We start from the raw sequence: 16,947 nt of genomic DNA, 5'->3' as shown, positions 1-16,947 counted from the left end.
AGTGAAACTTCTGCCTCCCCATGAAAATCTGAAAATTCTCTGTATAATTGAAAGATATGCAGACAAGGATCTGAGTGACTTCAAAGGAACATGCCAAGCAATTCTACTTTTCAAGGGGGTTGGACTAGCTGACTAAATACGTTTGTGGGCAATATAAAACTTGTTTTAAAAGCCACTCTTTTATGGAGTGGAAGCCAGTGAAGGTCTTCCCTGGCTTTGGAGACAGGCTCATGTTTTTTTAACTTCTTTTAGCAAATGCACTGCCGCATTTTGGATTCTCTCAAGTTTGTTTAGAAACCCACTCTGGGCCCCAGCATACAATGTGTTACAGTAGTCCAATCTGGCATGAATTAATGTGGTGACCACCGTTTTCTGCAGTTCACCAGGAAGGAAGGGGAGGGGAGGATGTCAGCTGACTTGTATACTCAACCAAGGTGAGCTTGGAGTCAAACAGATTCCTGACTTTGCAGACAGGGGTAGGTGGTGGTCCTAAGGAATTGGACCACCAATTTGTTCCCCATATCTTTTCATCAGGACCAAAGAGTAAAATCTCAGTTTTATCCGAGTTTAGTTTTAGATAGTGCTCACTCATCCACCCAACAATAGCTGACATGCAGCCTTTAAAAGGGGAAGCAGTATCCTTGATGTTACCCCAAATTGGGACTATGATTTGGGTGTCATAAGCATAAGCATGTGAGACAGCAACAAAACCAAATTCCCTAATGAGGTACAACAGTGTGGCTTTAAAGATATTAAATAGAGTGGGGCTCAATGATGACCCCTGCGGAACTCCACAGGGAAAGAGTGAAAGACTTGGAGGTATACGCTCCCATGGCAACTGTCTGCTCACTGACATCTAAGAAAGAGCATAATAGAATCAGGGCTGGTCCAGCATGCCTAATTTCTCTCAGTTGTTGCTTTAAGATTGAATGATTAACTGTATCGAAGGCAGCAGATAGGTCCAACAGACCATCGCTGCCTTCCTGCCTTTATCCATGGGGTGTCAGACATCTTCCAACACAGAAAGGAGGACGATTTCTGTGCTATGAGCTTTACAGAAAACAAATTACGCCAGATCTAAGATGTTGTTATGATCTAAATATTCTATTAGAACAAGACTGAAATGTCTTTCAAAAACGTTTGTTAGAAAAGATAATAGGGAAATGGGACAGTAGTTTTTTTCAACCCAAGGGACTAAGGTATTTTTTATTGGTAGCCGTAAAATGGGCACCTTTTTCCATTCCAATGGAAATTAATCTGTGGCCATGACACTGTTGAAAAGAATGGACAGAGGATGGGCAATGTGGTTAGCTAGTTTATGAAACAACTTAGCAGAACATGGGTCAGCTGGGGAACCCAATTTAGTAAGACCTAAGAGCTCTACTATTTGTTCTGGCGAGAGCTGTGAGAACTTGATAAGGGAGGTATAACCTAACTCCAAATCCCTTGTAGCACCACTGGGCAAATTTGAGGAGGTACGCTGACCTAGATCGATAGTAACGTCACTAGGAGCAACGGTGGAGAGAAATTCTCCTAAAACTTAGTAAACTGATTTAACTTTGGTCTTGAAAAAGGAGGCTAAGCTGTCACTGCAACATGGGAAAGGGTCACTAACTGTGATAGTTGCTGTACGGTTTGAAAAAGCTCACAAGCCAAGTTTTTGTTTTTTCAAATTCTGCAAGCAAAATATAGTGTTTTTCAGATTTAATCAGCTCCTTGTTCTCAAGAATCAATTGCTTATATGCGGCTCTCTGACCAGGAGAGTATGAAGTTCTCCATATCCTTTCCTGCTTTCCACACTTTGTCTTCATCTTCCTTAGCTCTGCCAATAACCAGGGCGCTATGAGTCAAGATCCATGGGGCTTTATTTTAATCAAAGGGACCCCTTTGCCTATTGAAGCATGTAGCCAGTCATTGTATGCAGCTACTAATTCATAAGCCCCCTTAGCCAAGGTGTAGGGAGGGGTCGGCAGAGATGACATTAAATCAGAGGAATTTGCCTTGCCCCATCCATGCACAACTATGGGTTGTGGCTTAATGGGAGCTTCAAGTTTAGAATTTGGAAAGAGAAACTGAAAGTGTAGGGCCCTGTGATCTGACCAGGTTACTTCCTGACATATATCTAAATCAAGATCAGTGACCTTAGTGAAAAATGATATCAAGCATATGTCCGGCAGAATGAGTTGGAACATTGACCAGTTGTTTGAGGCCAAAGGTCTGAAAATAGCCACAGATGGTGGCGGTGTACTGATTACTGTGGTCCTCTAGATGGAAATCAAAATCACCTAACGCAATGAGATTACAGAGAGCAACACTGCCTTCCAAGAAGGTTGCAAGTGATTTAAGTAAACTGATTTTAGGGCCTGGTGGTCTGCAAAGCAGTAATATGTGAAAATAGATGTTAGAACTAGCTTTGCAGCAGAGAACCAGTGCCTCACGATCTGAGACAACAATACATTTGGTGGGCAAAATCAAGGTGTCTTTATAAATCACTGCAAGGCTGCCTCCCTGGTTATTCTTCCTGTCAAGTCCGATAATTGTGTAACAGGTGGTAAAGCTTTGGCTAAGTCAGTATCAGTGGACTTATTAACCCATGTCTCTGTGGTAAAAACTATGTCTGGGCTGATCAAATCGACAGAGTTAAAAATATCATATTTACGTTTTATAAGCAATTGTGTATTTTTAAGCAAACATTCTAACCCACCAGGGCATGAGCTTACTGCAGGTATCTTGGCCTTAGAAAACACGTGGGCTTGGGTCAGGAGGCTGGTTAAAGTGCCATGTGGCCGCCATTCCAGATTGCAATATGGGCATAAATAGTGGTTGTGCAAAGTGGTGAAATTGAAACATAAATACCATCTCTCCTTACCTTGAGAGTCAAAGGTAAATAAAAAATCCCTGGAATATGTGACATGGGAGTCAGGGTCTTTGGCACATGGCACCAGATAGTCACAGTCAAAGGGATGTGCGGTGTGCCATTTACATCCTGGTGGCCCATCTCCAGGCTGATGGGCCTTCCTGAGCTAGATGGGAGGGGGGAACTGACACTTGCAACTGAACAGGTCTATGCCTGTCTCCACGCAAAGAGCTGCAAACCCCTGTAGTGTGTCTGGAGACAGGGCAGGAAAGGGAGGACCTGCATGCACTTCAAAGCCCCTCTTCTGAAGTCACCCCAAAGGTACCACTGAGCATGAGGATACTCTGCCAGGAAGAAGGACTGCTGTACTGCTAAAAGGCCAGCCACTCTGCTGGAGCTCTGCTGGACTTTGCTGGACTCCTGCTTTGCTGTGCCTGCCCTACTGCCTGCTGCCCTCCTTAGCTGGGAATGAGAAGGACTGGACATGCACCTCTTTATTCCCAGAGCCAGGTGACTCTAAAGGCTTGCTGGCTTACCTCCTGTTCTGAAGTCTCAGGACCATCAAAGACTTCCTTCAATCCTGCTGCAGCTGCTGGACTCTGTCAACTGTGAGTCCTGCCCTGCCACGAAGTGCCAATCCAGTCCTGGGCCTTGAAAGGGGCCTTGCAGCTATTCTTCTACAATCATAGATACATCAACATGTTACGCTGATTGGAACTGCTGCATCCTCCCTCAACACCGCTACATCACCACTGCCCCTGAGGATGAGGACTTCGCACCGCTGACTATGTGGCTCAAGATCGACACATCACCACAAGTCCAGGCGCACCGCCCTCGCATCTCCGGCTGCACCTCTTGACAATGATGAACCCCTTCATTGCAAAGGGTTTGACATCGCATTGCTGCTCTCAGATCATCAACTGTGCGGCTTGGCAATGACACGTCCTCACGACTATGCGGATTAGAATTGACACATCACCTTCACATCACCTCCTCTGCCTCTCACATCGGATCTTCAACTTTGACGCAACCCTCCAACCAAGGTACTGTTTTAGCGGGACAAGGTTGATCCCTGTAGCCAGCCCATGCTCCATCGTGGTTGGCCTAACTTTGGATTTACCCTGATGAAGCACAACCAGAGAGGCCCCTTTGGCGCTTTACGTTTCTAAGCACTACACATGCAGATATTCTTTAAAAAAATCACATATTGGTTTACATTTATTGGATTTTTTTTGTTTTTGTCTTGTTTCTTTCATTCAATTGAGCTCTATTTTTCTAACATGGCATGGATTATTTTTGTGTGATATTTTTACTGGTTAATTGTAATTTAAGTGTTACACAAATACTTTACACATTGCCTCCTACGTTAAGCCTGACATCTCTGTGCCAAACTACCAGAGGGTGAGCACAGGTTAATTTAAGGTGTGTATGTGACTTACCTTGACTACGATTGTGGTCCCTTCTTGGATAGGGCACATACTTCAGCCAACTAGAGACCCAATTTCTAACATCATTCCCTCACATGAAGAATGAGCATCCCTTCAAAGAGGAGAGACATTCCTGAAATGGTTAGAGCTGTTGATGGAAGTCCATAACATCTGGTGATATTGTTCACAATATTACTGCCTTTGCTATAACATCACATACAGTACATTTAGAGGCTCTCCCCTTTGATTAAATTAAAGCTTCATTATTTTCCATTATTTTGGGGATACCGCAGTTATGAAACATAACCCACACATTGATTGGGTTCTAGAGACTTTTTATTACTCCACATACTGTCGCCAACATTGCTTCCCAACAAAGATTTGTTCCACATTGGAATAAATTACTGTAGAATAACAGAGATTAACACTGTAACATAAGGAGTTTCAAGATATGTTTTGTGAAAAATAAGTTGAACAATTACCTCATCATAAGCCTCTGACTGTGCTATTAACCTCATTCCCCATGCTAACATTTCTTATGGTTACACATATGCATTAACTCAGGAGGAGAACCAGAACTGGAGAAATATATTGAAAAACACTTATTAAAGGGTTTATCAGGAATTCCACATCCCATGCTGGGGCCCCCATTTCTGTCCAACAAAAATTATATGGGGAGTAGAAACCTTATAATGCATGTAGGGGAATTAATGAATTATACAATTCTTCAGTGGCATTTCAATACTGAATCAATGACATTTTGTGTGATCTATGAGATATATGTCTTTTTGTCTATCTACACAACATTTCAATTTTCTCAACAATGCTTTAAGAATTTAGGAAAAATGCATGTGAGATTTTGCAGAGTCGCCATCAATATTGATTGTACACAAAGTTGTCCATGTGTTCCTTTGAATCTACAGAAATTTAATTTGTATAAGAGCAAGGTGAACTGTTCAAGCCCATCAAAAATTGGCACTTACTGACATGTCCACAGAGGATGGCTCCTATGGTCAGTTCTAGATCAGTGAAAATATCACTTTCCGAAGTATAAAAACACTGCACTTCGCCTAGGTATTTGTATTAGTCCAAGATGGCAATGTTGTCATTAAGCATGAATGTCTTCTTCCCTTTCCAAGTTGGTGCCAATATTTTTAAGAGGAACTTCTGTGTCAAGACTGACAGCAAAATTATAAATGGCTGCTCATCCTGTGCTGCAATGCCTGGCAACTACATGCTTGCTGAAGGTCCTCCATATCTCTTCCGAGTTTGTGCCCAGCCTCCTTTCTGTGCAAATGTGTTGTTGCTTTCATCCCTGTGGGTAAGTTACTGCCTCTGATGCTCTTGGCTACAAATTCATTCCTGCTGTCTCCAATCCCCAGGATCTTCCTGGCCATCCAGTTTTGCAACTGTCTGCTCCTTGTTTCTTCTGGAAGGCCACTATCATCGAGATGGTCAATCTCATCCTTTGTGTCACATTCCCTAACTAGATTATAGCTGTGAGTTCACATAATCACTTATTACACTACATGTGCTTAATGTACAAAGTTGTTAATTGATACAACTGGCATTATTGTGACTCTCTTCACCTAGATTGTGGTACTGTCTGTGGAGTATTAGAGTGCTTGAAGATGCATATCAGGACCAGATTTTCATTCTTGTCTACTTCTGCTCTGTACCCCACTCTGTTTAGAGTCAACAGAGGCACTGTATTTACAGAGGTAGAGACTCCACTCGCTTCACCAGTGAACAACAGAGGGGCTGCCAGGTCACAGTCACAGTTACATCACCCTACTGAAGGTGGGGTGACCGTCACTGATTTTTTACTCAGGGAACACCTAGAATGGCACCCCAGTGCCCCCCAAAAAATCTTGCACATTGGTAAGCATTTGGTTTTCTGTTTAGAGAAAACAAACATAACACAAGTTTGGAAAATATGCAGTTCATAAGATGATCTGCAGAAAAGGTGGCTCCATTCACAGCACAAAGATCCCTCCAGACACGGAGGATCTCTAAATAGGGCAGGCAGTCCTCTACTAGACTGACAGAAGCCGTGGACACTGCCCCAAAAGCTTCCACAAGAGTCTAAATGACCACCGTTAGTCTGAACGTTCTGCTGATTGTTTCCTGTGTTGTATTTTGCATCTTGTCTCCTGCCATCAACCTTCACAGTTAAGTATTGAGCTCAACCACTCTCCTGAAACAAGCAGTGGCAAAGCCAGTGGGTCTCAACCTTAAAATTGATTTGCTTTGCTGACGGTTTTTTCCCTTCATGCAGCTGTGATGGATACACATTCGCAGTGGCCATTTTTGAGTTAATTTCCTTATGCAGAAGTGTGTGTATAACTGCCATTATTAAATGAACTCAGATTGTTTTAGAAAAAGAAAAAACATCAAAGAAACCAATAATAATTAAAAACGGCTGCCTCAAATGCATGTGGATACATACACATGGGCGGCCATCTTGCAAAGTTTAGAAAACCATTTTAAGATTGTCACCCACACCAGGCAGCACTGAGAGTACGAGGTGCTTGTAGGGAACACCTAATGCTGGGATTGTTTTTAATAAAGAGACAGATGGGTGCGAATTTGGCAGGAAGGAAGGGGGAGAAATTGCTCCATGATAGGTATTACAATGAAAGGTCCGGCATCAGTAGTGGAAGATTATATATCATGCAGTCACAAAATGGTGAGACCGAAACACTCAGTAAGCAGAACAAATAAATGGATATGATGGAAAACTACTGAATCAGGACTAGGGAAGTGAGATAAAGAAGGAAGCCATCCAGTTATGAGCGAGGGGCTCAACTGAATTGTTCAAAAAAGATCTTTCATTATAGACAGCTACACTATACCAAGGTCAGTATAATTGACGTTCAACTATATTTCATCGGTACATCATCGTAAGTATATTGCAGCTTTATCTGTCTGTAGGCAAGTCATAAAAAGAGCCAATGCTGAGCCAGAGAGCTTTTGACTCATCGGTGAATAACTCAGTTTAGATGCTGGGCATAGCAAATTCTGAAAGAATACTGTATTCTCTCGTATACTTTAATTGAGCAACTAGTATCCTAACAAGCATAAGCAGCAGGAACTATGAAGGTGTAGGAATGTGTAAAGAACATGTGAGCCAGTGGTAATGTAGGTAACACTTTGAGCACAATACTGCCTGAATTTTAGAAAGGGCAGTGGACATTTGACTGAGACTGCTACCAAACTGAGGGGCATATTTATACTCTGTTTGAACCGAATTAGCGTCATTTTTTTTTTTACTTAAGGCCCTGATTTATACTTTTTCGAGGCAAAACAGCAATAACGCAGTTTTGCACCAAAAAGTTTAGCACAGGCTTGCACCATTTCTGTGCACCAGCCGGGCACCATATTTATGGAATGATGCAAGCAGGTGCAAAGGGTAGGCTAGTGTAAAAACAATGACGTTAGTCGGGTGGGGCTGGCGGTATGGAAAAGGGGGTTTTGCACCAAAAAATGACCTTAGGCAGGTTAGAGTAAAAAAAAAAATGACTCTAACCAGCCTAGCATCATTTTCTGATGCAAAACCATCCATACCACATGACTCCTGTCTTAGAAAAGACAGGAGTCATGCCCACCACCCCAATGGCTAGCACAGGGGACCAGGGACCCCTGGACATGGCCATTGCATCCTGTGCCATGTAGGGGGGGCATTTTAGGGCCCCCAGTGGCACTTTTAAAAAAATACTTACCTATACTTACCTGGGATGGGGTCCCCCATCCTCCGCTGTCCCTCTGGTGGGGGTGTCCCTGGGGCGGGCACCTGTGGACTTATTCCATGGTTCCACCATGGAAATAGGCCCACAGGTCCCCTAACGCCTGCCCTGACCCAGGCGTTAAATGATGGTGTAAAGCAAGCTTTGCACCATTATCTGACCCCTCCTAACGCCCTCGTGTGTGATTTTAGCATGGGGATAAATATGGCGCTAAGGTCGTAGAGTCTTTTTTTGCACGGGAACGCCTACTTTGCATCTCATTAACGCAAAGTAGGTTTCCACATCCAAAAAATAACTTTAACTCCATAAATTTGGCGCTAGACGGGTCTAGTGCCAAAGTATTAATATGGATTTAGTTTTGCCCCGAATTTGCGTTAAAAAAAGAAGCAAATTCGGTCCAAAACAAGTATAACTATGCCCCTTAGTGTGATGGGGGATTCCATGAACTGGACATCTGCCAGCTGTGAACAAGCCTACATCATCAACTGATTTCACAATCGGTATAGAAAAGTCTTCCAGATAGCAATTTATTTTCATGACCATCACCCTCTGTTTCATTAGATGTAGAAACAGATGTCTGCCAAACAGCTTAGGGAACACAAATAAAGCCAGTACAGTTAGTTATCATACTCCCAAGAGTTAAATATGTATACTGACAGGTAAAAGTCAGAGCATAGCGAATTGGATGACAATGAATCTGTCTTTTGGGGCTATTTATTAGAGAAAGGTTTATGTAGAAGGCATTGGGGAGCATTGAACTTGCTCTATACTTTAATAAAATATCAACCGCTTACCTTATCTCAGAATCTCAGAAGTCTCACTATATTGCATGTTATATTTATTGCCTGAGAATAATATGGCTATATCGTCATACTACTACGTCAAAGGGTAACCATAGTAGATTAACTCAATCATAAATACGATTTAGGAAAACAATGTCAAGATAATAATAATAATAATAATAATAATAATAACTTAGGGCCATATGTACGAACACATTTTCCCATTGACACAGAATGGGAAAAACCCTTTGCTACATCTGGCCCTTAGTTACTATGATGTAGTGGATGCACTATGGCTGTAGATCGATATTACTGAATTCGATATCGTGCCATTCAACAGATAGGGCCAGATGAATAGGAGTTTGCGCCATGCAAAATGCGCATCAGGATGCTCATTCCCATTTTGCGAGTCGGTACTGACTCGCAAAATGGGAATGCAACTCGCAAATAGGAAGGGGTGTCCCCTTCCTATTTGCGACTCGCACCGCGATGCTAAATTGCTTTGTGACCGCGAACGCGGTCGCAAAGCAATTCGCAGTTACCAGTTACCACCAGTGTCACACTGGTGGTAACCCATTCACAAAATTAAAAGCCGGCTCCTCATCTGGACCCCTTCCCCTTTGTGAATGTTGCCATAAATGTTTTTTCAGAGCAAAATTAAAAGCCGGATCCTCATGGGACCCCTCCCCCTTTGTGAATGTTGCCATAAATGTTTTTTCAGAGCAGGCAGTGGTCCAATGGACCACTGCCTACTCTGAAAAAACGAAACCAAATGGTTTTGTTATTTTTTTGTATTGCAACTCGTTTTCCTTTAAGGAAAACGGGCTGTAATACCAAAAAAAAACTGCTTTATTTAAAAAGCAGTCACAGACATGGAGGTCTGCTGTCTCCAGCAGGCCACCATCCCTGTGAGTGCAGGGAATCGCAATGGGGTCACAAAATGCGACCCACCTCATTAATATTAATGAGGTGGGTCTTTGCGACTCCATTGCGATTCGCAGATGGTGCGAATCGCATCTGATTTTGCGATTCGGAAATTGGGAGTCACATCGACTCGCAATTTCCGAATTACAAAATCGGAAATTGCTACATCTGGCCCGTAGTGTCTACGTTTAGTTGCCAACACACAATACTAGCGAGCCTGAGTTACTATGAAAGCTATACCTTTAAATCATTGCTTCTCTGCAAATGTTATTACAGGTAAAATATTTGTGATATAGTTAACAGTGAACATACTAAAACATTCTGAGGGGATCTTACAAAATGTGAATTCCAAGTGTAGTTATCAATGAATTGAACAAAAAGGTAGACGCATGGCTGCGTAATTCAAATTAGTTGCCTCTCGAGAAAGTTACTGTGGCGTTGGCAGCAACTGTGAATGTTGAGCTTGAAGTAAATTTGAAAGCAGGGTGAAGTTGGGGACACATGTCAGAGCACCGTCCTTGGGAGAAACCATGAATTACAATCATTAGTGCAAGTGGCAGAGGCAGCTGCTGGAGAGGTCACGACCCAGACGAAATAGCACGAGTCGGGAGAATAGTGTTGCAAGTAATGTTTTGCTGACATTGACACCGCATATTTCTGTCACTGCTTGGTGCCAGCACAGAAGACAATGATGATCAAAGAACGGACAGCAGGAGTTTAAACGAGCTCTTAATGACAGATTCTCAGAAGCGACACGGCTTATTTTTAAGACGACATAACGAACATTGTTTTCTGCATTGCAACAGACAGCAGACTGGCTGTTGTGCAGGAACAAGCCGGCATTGCCTGATCGCCTAAAGACCTTGATGGAAAAAAATTAAATGATTGCGCTCAATAGGGGTGTGCGAAGTTGGAAAGATTTTTTTTCTCGTGGCCATTTGTACTTCTCACAAAAATAAATACCATTTTTGTGAATGGGTCAACGGAACGTTTTGAAGTTATTTACGAGTGAAAATCTGGAAGGACATTCATGATAATTTATTTGTTGCAGTAGCACCCATTTTAAACATTTTGGTCCAGATGTGCAAGAAACTGGCGCCTCAGTACTGATGCGACAATTTGCTTACGTCCCACAGCCCCATCTGACGAAACCATGGGGCAGATTTAAGAGCCCCTTGTGCCGTAAATCACAACATTAACGTCATTTCTTTTACCCTAATGTGGTGATAGTATGACAAAAAAAAAACACGCACCATATTTATAAAGTGGCGCACTGCATGCATTGCGCCACTTTGTAAACCCTTGTCCACATTATGCTTGGGGCAGGCATAATGTATGCATGGCGGGCGTTCCTCCGTTAAGGGGGGCTGAAAAAATGCTGCAAAGACATCCAAAAGAATTCTTTGCACCATTTCCTCAGCATTTTTAAAGCCTGCTCAGAGCAGGAGATAAAAGCGGGGGCACACCATTGGTTACAATGGGCCCCTATGTACTGTTCAGGACAAAATTGTGGCGCTAACTCTGAACAGTACATCAATAGCATCAAAAATGTTGACGACCCTGTGCCATGGTGTGCCGTATTTTAAAGATGGCTAACACATGGTAGTGGTGGGGGTTGCGCTAAGGGGTGCAAAGAAAGTGGCGCTGCTTTGGGTGCAGCACCACTTTTTTTAAATCTGCCCCCATATGTGCGCCGTATTTATAATACAGAACACCACGGTGGTCGTTAGGCCAATAGCGTCAGAATTTGTTATGCTTTTGCTGCTCTTTGCTCCACTTGCATCAAAAATGTTGACCCTACTGGAGCAAAGTGCAAGGAGGCCAATAGGTTAATATGGGTGTGTCATTTAAAGCCTGCTCTGAGCATGCATTAAAAATTTTATTAAAACAAAAAAAAGTGTGATAGAGACTTTAATTCCCCCACAGCAAATTTGCATGCCAGCCAGGCCCTAAAAAATGAATAAATAAAAAAAAAAGATTTAACATGCGAAGCAGAATAGGGAACAGGATGGGGAGTGGGGTGAGGGTTTGTTGAGCTTGATCACAAGATCCCAAGACAACATGGAACAATTCCAGAAATCCCATAGTTTCCCTGCAACCTAAACCTCAGGCCTGTGAAAATAAATGCACCTGTTGTAGTGATTAGTCTTTGAGGAAGCAGAGGTTAAATGATAAAAAGGAAGAAAACACGATTTTTGAATAATAAGTTGTTTCAATAGAGTCAAGTAATGACAATTACTGAAGGAAGGTGATTTTAGTCAGTAATGAATAAAGACAACACATTAGGCATTTGTCTACTCACGAACCGCTATATAGTGCATCATAGTGCATCAGAAGATGACATGACTCGAGTTATACTGGCAGCGACAGATCAAAGTTCTCAGCAAGATTTGGCTCCTAAAACATTTGTTGAGGAAACTAGGCAAGGAATTCGAATTGAACGCTAGAAAAATAACAAACATGGATTATAGGTTCCTGACTTCATAGTCGAGGAACCCACCAGTACGGTGTTGCTAGGCAAGCATTCTGCCTCTCGTGACCCAGAAGTGAAGATCCTGCTTAGGAATTTTTGATCGAGATGTATTCCATTATCTTGACTTGGACACTGACGTCCTGACAGTACACCTGTCCCTCCTGACTTTGTAGGGAAACAGTGAAAAGCTCTGACAAGGCAAGGAGCATTAACAAACTCTTCCTGCTGACCCAATCCAGCCTTAGGTCCATAATTACTCCAAACAGTTAAGGACCTTATTTAGAGTTTGTCAGACAGGGTACTATGTCACGGACCCAATGGAGTACTCTGTACATTGAACGGAATGGCGGTGATGTCAGTTTGTTTCACTGTACGAAAATGACTGCATGATGGGCAAACATTTCTAAATATACCAGATTGCAGCCTGTCAGGATGGCGGAGGTAATGTGCTCTGCCACTCGGATGATTGATGATCATCTGTCAAACTGTAAATCAGCTCTAAGTATTGAAGTTAGCCCACTAATTTCTCGAACTTCATATTCTGGCTAACTAGTGGAAGATGGAGGTGGGACAGTGCGAAATGGTAGGGTAAGTGAAGATTTAAGTAGAATAACATGTAAAAGTGGATTTATAAGCCAATAACAAGTCAAGATTAGACAAAGGGTAATTGGATTAATAGAAACTTGTTAAATGGAAGAGGCCAACAAATCAAGGTTTAAACTTGTGATGTTGTACTGGATGAGAAAGGAAACAAGTAGATTATCATACAGAATTCAGAATTTTTATTGAGGTACTGCTAAACAATGCCTGTCTGAATATATGTTTAGGTGTCTTAAGCTGCTAAATGGTTGGATACTTTTTGTGCATTTGTTGTAAAGTCTGAAGAAGGGCAGTAACTGAAAGTACGAAGCTTGATGGTAACATTTGTGGGTGATACCCATATGTGTAGTAGAGGGGTGAAGTTTCTAGAAAAGCATGCAATAAATTATTATTATTATTTTTTTATTGAGAAGATTATCAGTAAATCAGTTATCAAAGTTCACAAAATGAATTAATTAAATCAACAGCAAGACAGGTGTTGTATTGCCTGAGTGCTCAACAACATTAGTCGGATTGAAATAACTGTGCCTCCATGAAGGAAAGTCTGGCTGGAGAATCCATTTAAAAGAACTAGCACATCATAATAAGCCAGGAGGTTAGGGTTAGTGGGAATTCGCTTTTCCACTCCATCATGATGCATAGTCTCAAAGAAACAGTAGAGCAAACACAACTGGCATATTCTATGGTGAACTTTCAAATTAATGCCTACAAAAGTCAGCTATTTCCCACCAATAGTTGTGAAGTAAAGAGCAGGGTGAATACACACCCCCACATGCCGATTGTGGGGATTTTAAAGTATTGCTAATTTCCTTCACCCATTAAGCTAAACTCTCCAGAGTGTGGTAGAGCAAATGTACTGTTTTAAATTCTTGTAAATTACACCTGGCCAATACAAATTGCACATAAGATGTGGTAAATGCTTGAGCGATTGCTTGAACACCCTAGGAGAGCCCCAACTTATTGGACCATTTATTGGCCAGGATCCCCAAATCGTTATTCCTGGAGCAGGAAAAGCAAGTACTGTAATCCATTTCAGAAAATCATCTTGAGATTCTGTTAGAAAGCAATGGAGATATTGTGCAATTGTATAGTTAATATATTATGTTTGGCCATTATTCTGACAATTGTAGCTACCATATTTATAACATGAAATCCCTAAAGTAGTTAATAGTGACAACCAGATACATGCTGTTAGACCCGGCATCCTTGGCATGGTTTCCCGTTACTTTTTGCCTTCTCACCTCCTGTTTGCTGACTTCGTTTGTACTGGCTTTGGGACTCTGGGCACTTTACCACTGCTGACCAGTGCTAAAGTGCATGTGGTCTTTCTATACATTTTTTACCATTGGCTTATCCACAATTGGCATTGTAAATTTACTTCTAAGTGACTAGTAAAGGGCACTACATGTGCCCAGGGCCTGTATATTGAGTGCTACTAGTGGGCCTGCATCACTGATTGTGTCACCCACTTCAGTAGTCCTTTAAACATGATTCAGGCCTGCCATTGCAGAGCTTGTGTGTGCAGTTTTAAACTTCCATGTCGACCTGGCAAGTGAACCCTCTTGCCAATCCCAAACTTTCATTTTTAATACACATACTTCATTCCTAAGGTTAGGTTCTGGACAGCCTTAAGAGCAGGGTGCAGTGTGTTTCAAAAGTTGGACGTGAACTTTTAAGTTTCACATGTCCAGGTAGTGAAAGGCCTATCTCTCCCTTAGGTTAACTTTGGGATTGACTTATTAACTTTTTAGGTGTAATTTCCAATTGGGAAGAGATGGTACCCCTAAGTTTGGTGTCTCTGGAATCACAACTTAAAATCACAACTCAAAGTCGGATTTTAAATCGTAATTCTGAAAATGCCAATTTTAGGAAGTTAGCCACACAACAAGATGATGGATGGAGTGCTGAAACTTTTCAGACACTCACACTAGCCACAGATCTGGGTTATATCCATTGTTCTTTTGCTCACCAAGTCAACCCAGTTTGGACCCAGCCACATGCAAATCTATCTTGACCCTGCTCCCCATGGGAACAATCCATGCCAGGCCATGACCTCCGTGGAGCAGAAAAAAGCATCCTGGAACCGGTTTCGGGGTATCGTTCTCTGGATCAAGGCATTGCCACCCATCATTAACACAACAAAGGTATTGTCAGTGGATCTGGGTGACTCCTGTGCCCGGCCCCCGCTCCACCACGATCAGTGATTTGATTCAGATAAATATTGGTTATTTTTCTAAACTGGTGTGAAGTACTTTTGTGGAGTTTTCACTGTGTTACTCTGTGTGTGCACAAATACTCTACATGTTGCCTCTATAGTTTAGCTTGACTGTTCTGTGCCAAGCTACTAGAGGGTGAAAACAGGTAAACTTTTAATCCCAGATCTAGCGCAGTTGTGCGTCAAAACGTTTACCCAACCTACCGTCATTTCCTAGCGCCATCAGTGAGCCATATTTTTAAAATGACGCGTGATGGCGCTAAGGAAAGGTTAGCAAAAAAAAAATGATGCTGACCAGTGCAACATGCCGCAAGAAATAATTACGCTAATGCTGCAAAAGTGGTGCTAGTCCGCTTTGTGGGATGTTTTTTGACACAAAACGGGCTAGCACCATATTTAACCGCATTAGCGTGAAAAAAAAATGAGCGAGCTAGAAAAAAAAACATTTGGGAACACAAGATGGAGATGGCAGACCAGGAGAGACCCCAGGGAGATCCGATTCAGGCAAGTGCCAAACAGGAAGGTCCAGCAAAGACCCAGGAGAAAGAGAAGAGGAAAAGAAAATGCCGCTTTAGTGAGGAGGAGCATGACATCTTGGTCAGAGAGATGACGGAGCACCAACACCAGCTCTTCATCACCTTCAAATTGCCAATAGGTAGGAGAGAGGACATATAGTAGGCAATAGTAGACAAAGTCAACAGCGTGACAGAGGTGAGAAGTGCTGCCACAGATTGAAAGAAGCACTGAGACGATTGCAAGCACAGAACTAAGGAGAAACTGGCCAGGAACCGAAAGGCAGCACTGCAGACTGGAGATTGAAGTACCACACTACAGAAGGACCTGGAGGAGCTGACTGGAGATGATCGCAGAGGTCATGCCGGAGGAGGAGGTCACTGGAATCGCAGGACAGGACAGCACATACTACCAAGAACTACCACAAATGTAGGGTAAGTTGCGTGGGACTATCTGGAATCTCACAAATGGCAGAAGGGGGAGGCACATAGGACACACTCAAGCCATGCTAAAGAGTTGCATTGGGACACATAGGCTCTGAATAAAAATGTCCCATCACCACCCTGTGGTTGCACAAAGCACTTCAACATGTACACAACGGGGACATAAGCCACTTACTATGGCTTACGCTTTAAATATGCAACACATTGCCTGGAAGGGATGTGCAATTAGTGTGGCTGCGGCTGTGCCACAACAACACTTATTACATACTGTCATTGCCCCAGATCCAACACAACATGTTTATCAGAGACTGGGACTGAAGTCAATACCACCCTAGGGGTGGTGTCAGGATGGCGTAACAAGGCAAAATGCTTTACTTCCTCCTTGTGTCATTGTCCTTCTAAAGTATGCTGCATACTGCAGCACACATTGAAATGCCACCTTGCACACATTACACTATTGTGGGAATGTCCACCATGGTGAATAGGAAGGCAAATTATGTGCCATTATGGTGTCAGTGGCAGTTGCAAGGAGCCTGCAAGGAAGTAGGTGGTGTTGGATAAAAGCACAAAATACCTTGTAAGGTTGCCACATGTGTGATCACAATCCTCCACATAATATACAACTACAAGCTGGGATCTGTAATTGTTACTGAGCCTCCATTAGCAAGTAAATGATGTGCCATGTCAACAGCCACCACAGTCAAAGATTGACATTTCACTAACCCATTTCAGAGGATGATGCCTTACCTCCTGCTGACCTGCCTGTCCTTTATTTTACAGATGGCATGGATGACCAGCTGCTGACCATCAATGAAGAGACTCTCCAGGATGTCCTAGGTTCCCCCCAGACACCACCTCCAGTCACAGGGAGGATACACAGCATTGTGGGGTCTTCACATGAACCACCCAGCTACCAACACACAGTACCAGCCAGTCCTGACACAGCCCTGGACTCCAAGCACCCAGG

This window comes from Pleurodeles waltl, chromosome 10 (genome assembly GCF_031143425.1).
Source record: "Pleurodeles waltl isolate 20211129_DDA chromosome 10, aPleWal1.hap1.20221129, whole genome shotgun sequence".
In the NCBI taxonomy this organism is placed as follows: Eukaryota; Metazoa; Chordata; class Amphibia; order Caudata; family Salamandridae; genus Pleurodeles; species Pleurodeles waltl.
Note: the sequence above shows the minus strand (reverse complement) of the source record.